This window comes from Camponotus vicinus, unplaced genomic scaffold, assembly GCF_025532165.1.
Source record: "Camponotus vicinus isolate PSW18456_S1 unplaced genomic scaffold, iyCamVici1.0 SCAF_3, whole genome shotgun sequence".
In the NCBI taxonomy this organism is placed as follows: Eukaryota; Metazoa; Arthropoda; class Insecta; order Hymenoptera; family Formicidae; genus Camponotus; species Camponotus vicinus.
Window position 1 is genome coordinate 12,385,352 of NW_028141967.1, and position 5,236 is coordinate 12,390,587.

Sequence of the window (5,236 nt, forward strand, 5' to 3'; positions counted from 1 at the left end):
CTATACTTTATTTTTTCAACCACTGATACATTAATGTAACCTCTTATAAATATAAGCTTGGCATAGTTTTGAATACTTATCTGTCCACAGACATAGATATTATTTTTCTTTTTTATATAATCTCCTAATATTCTCTCTTATTACGTTCATAAAAAATTCTGTAAAATTATATATGTTATATATTATATATATATTTTTTATACCAAACAATTTTTGTACTTTAAAGCTCTCCTTAACTGCAATAATATTAAATTATGATATCCAAAGCGAAAAATATATATAAATTTTTTCTTAAAAAATAAATTTTTTTTTGTATTACTCAAGCATTTGAATGTAGATTGTAAAACACGCAAGAAATATATTTTTTTTATAATTCTGCACTAATTTCGACATACTTTGCAGTAAAAAGATTTACATAGTTTCTCTGACCCAATGTCATAATTTAATGTAGCTGCAGAGAAAATAGAAAAATTTTAACTAAAATACTTAAATTAATATATATTATCGAATCTGTGATGAATATAACAGTAATTCTCTGATACTCAATTCAATGATAACTAGCTTTAATATAAAATCAGAAAGTCCAAAATACTAGCAACATATCAGTAGTATGACAACATCCAATCATGACTTTATAGCAGATTCCTATCCACTGCATCCACAATTGTTTTCTATTAGCATAAACTGCTCACACAATATGAAAGCAAAAATGCAACAAAAATCAAGAATTATTTACTGTCATGACGTGGCAGTAAATATTGAGCAGTCTGTCATATCTAAAATAAACAATAGAAAAACAGCAAAATATATAAGCATAACAATCACATTGTAACAACGCGTTGTAAAAACGCGGCAAAAATGCAACATGACCTATTATAAAGTATATATTACAAATGTTATGACATAAATGTTATTGGTAAGTTGCCAATTACTTGTAATTTTTCAATCATAAATGTAGGATGTAACATGTTATATCATAATTATATTGAATACACATGATATAAATGATTAGCATAAAAAATAAATAATTAAATTTTAATAGTCAATTTAACTAATTTTAATCACTTTAATCAGTTTATTCAGAATCCTGTATTGGAATCGTATCAGAGATTAAACCGATAGAAATAAATACATTACTAATTTTGTTAAGCTGCATTTGATTTCTTATCTTTATATTTATCCATAACAAAAATTTAAATATAAGATAAATACATCCTATAGGCACATCGTTTGGCGAACAAAGAAATTATAATTCAATCTAATATATCTTGATATTGTTATGATTCTGCTTGCTATTATTTTGTGATACCAGACGAGCTTAATTTCTGCCGATACATTATGATGTTATTTTGATTCAGTTTCCAACATATTTTGTGCCAATATGCAATGTTCAAAATCTATTGTTTTTAGATCAAGAACTTCTTAAATTTTTGCAGCATATTATGATACAAAAACTATTTGTTTCTGTGTTATATTTCTGCCAGCACTAAGGGCTTTTACACATTTTTAGGACGTGTTACGCTTATTGAAAACCAACTGACACGATAACCAATATCTACCAATCTATTTATAATTAGTTCGTGAGAGCGAATGATTGATTGTTAATGTGCAAAAATCTTGTAAGATGACAAATTATGCGCGGCTGTCGAAGTTCTGCCGATATCTTGGCAAATTTGACTATTTATGATATACATAAATGGATTTATAATAAATAAATATATATATATATATATATATATATATATATATATATATATATATATACAGGGTGACCCATTTTAACTTAGGCAGCCAAATAACTCGAAAAATAAGCAAGATAGAGAAAAATGTTTTAGACAAAAGTTGTATGGTTTCGAGGGGGCCATAAGATGGTATCATTGGTTTGACCTTGAAGAGTCATTTGAAGGTCACGTGAAGGTCACTTCAATTTTTTTAAATGGAATACCCTATATATTTTTGTACATTCTTGTAGCTTATTTCGAGAGCTTTCCAAAACACTATAATTAAGTACCTTTCCGTTAAGTACTTTTTGAGTTATGATGCTTGAAATAATTTCTTAATTTTACATAAACCGTAAAATATCTTGTAAAATATTCATTTTTCGATTATCTTACCTTAACACTTTTATGTACAAAATAATGAGAGGAATCAATTGGTGTAAAGAAAACACATAGTTGTTTTTAAGAAAAAATATGGAATTGTTAATTGCAAATTACATATTTTTTCTTCGAAACAACTATGTGTTTTCTTTACACCAATTGATTCCTCTCATTATTTTGTACATAAAACTATTAAGGTAAGGTAATCGAAAAATGAATATTTTACAAGATATTTTACGGTTTATGTAAAATTAAGAAATTATTTCAAGCCTCATAACTCAAAAAGTACTTAACGAAAATGTACTTAATTATAGTGTTTTGGAAAGCTCTCGAGATGAACTACAAGAATGTACAAAAATATATAGGATGTTCCATTTAAAAAAATTGAAGTGACCTTCACGTGACCTTCAAATGACTCTTCAAGGTCAAACCAATGATACCATCTTATGGCCCCCTCGAAACCATACAACTTTTGTCTAAAACATTTTTCTCTATCTTGCTTATTTTTCGAGTTATTTGGCTGCCTAAGTTAAAATGGGTCACCCTGTATATATATATATATATATATATATATATATATATATATATATATATATATATATATTGTTACGTCCCTGATGTTCGTGATCGTCAAGTCGGCATTGCAAACGATGAACATCTGATTGTCAAGGGTTGTTAATAAGAGAAGAACAGCTGAGTCGGAAGATAGCTGTCCGAACGCGTTTTCATATACGAGCCATTATTGTGTTATTAATCCGTTGTGTTATTAATCTGTTGTTCGTGTGTGTTCTGTGTTTCGCGTTAAAGTTCCTCATTATCCTTAAAAATGTTTATTTACTTAACGCGATCTACGACAGTATCGAAGTCTTCGCCCCGGGCGTAACAATAGGTGCTTTCCATTTACATCAAAACTCAGATAAATCTCACTTCTGTCTTTCTTTAACATGAATGTTGAAGAAAGACAGAAGTGAGATTTATCTGAGTTTTGATGTAAATGGAAAGCACCTAATATATATATGTATTATATATACAGGGTGTTGAAAAAAAAGGGTGACATATTTTGATAGCAGGTAGTATTGATCAAAACAAGAAGAAAAGGTCTAATTAACATGAGTCCTAAGACTAATATCTTCAAAGATACAAGCTATTTTGTTATTTGAGCTCTTTGTCATTTTCTTATTAGTCGTGTCATCTTTAGAATGTAATGAACAAAGGAGTAGGGGAGAGTGGGGTACAATGGACTGCAGGATCGCATTTTCAATGCGTGTCGGCAAATTTCTGACCAGCCAGGTGTATTTGAAAGAGTGCGTGATTCTCTAAGACGTAGGGCTGAAAGATGCGTGAGAGTGAATGACAATCACACAGAGCACCTCCTCTAATGCTGAGTCAGCATTAAAATTTTTTGTTTTTTGTAAAAAAAGAGTTTTTATTTTGTTATCATACATTCAGTTCCTTTACTTCAGTTTTTTTATGGAAGATAAATGATTACATTTCATATTAAAATAAAAATTGTTTCTTTATCTCTCTTTGTTTATTTTTTATTTTTTAAGGTACCTAGAAAAAAGATATCCCCATTGTACCCCACTCTCCCCTACTCCTTTGTTCATTACATTCTAAAGATGACACGACTAATAAGAAAATGACAAAGAGCTCAAATAACAAAATAGCTTGTATCTTTGAAAATATTAGTCTTAGGACCCATGTTAATTAGACCTTTTCTTCTTGTTTTGATCAATACTACCTGCTATCAAAATATGTGACCCTTTTTTTTCAACACCCTATATATATATATATACATATACCCAGTCAGCAAAGTCTGTTCAAACAGATTTTGTCAATTTCTGCTACAAATTTTTGTCGACAGTAAGATTGCAGATTGTATAAAAAATTTGTTATATCAAATAATGATAACAGAATGTCAGCAGAAATGTTACAAAACCTGCTGACATAATTTGATAGCAGAAACTGAACAGGATTTGTTTAAAATTATCATAACAGATTGGTGGCAGAAATCGAGCAAGATCTGCGCAACACAGTTTGATATCAGATTGGTTGCAGAAACCGAGCAGGATCTGCGCAATGAAATTTGATATCAAATTCTCGGCAGAAATCGAGTAAAGCCTGCAGAAATAACTGACGGCAAATTGATAGCAGAAATTTAACAGGATCTGTGAGGCGCAATTTGATAGCAAATTGATAACAAAAATCGAGCAGGATCTGCGCACACAATCTCTGATAGCAGATTAACGGCAGAAACGGAACAGAGTTTACATGATTCGATAGTTCCTTCACTTACCGCTACGTGAGCTGTACTTTATCATAATCTAATTTCTGTCAGAAATATATACAAAGTCGCGAATATGAATAAAAGACTAAAAATATATCATTTAATAATTATCATTGTAATTATCATTTTAATTTCTATCAATTTAATTTCTGATATCTGATACAAGCAGATGAGATTCAGAATATTAAACTGATTGGAATCAATATGATAAATGGAAAATTATTCATGTACTGCCCATTTGAGGCATAAAGCAAGAATTTAATTCTAAATAAATTACATCTCCAGTTTTACAAGTTACATTTACTTTTATCATTTACTTTATTATTAATTTAATTAAATTAAATTAGTCCTTCGCTATATGAGATATAACTACGATATAACGTATGTAACATTAACATATATTACGATATAACATATGACATACCCGACAAAAACAGTATGTGAAATCCGTTATTACCACGTAGATTAATATCGTTGAATCCACGTGGATATTCGAATGGATAATCCGCTCAAAAACGGTACTAGAATCTACGTGGAATCTATGTGAAAATTTCATGAACTTTCGAGACATATTACTTTTTTCATTTTTAATAAGTGAATATCTCTTGGACATTTATAAAAGTATATAAATACACTCGGCCATAAGAATAATTTTATTTTTATTTTATTTTTAATATACGCAATAAATAGGCTATCTCCCATTTATCCGTTTAATTTCAAATAATCTGTTCCATATTCCGAATCCCAACAAGCGATCCAGATTATTAAACAAATTATTTTAAATTAAATCAGTTTATTAAATTAAACTGACTAAAGGACCGTCTACAATGAAAATAATATCGGTGGAGTG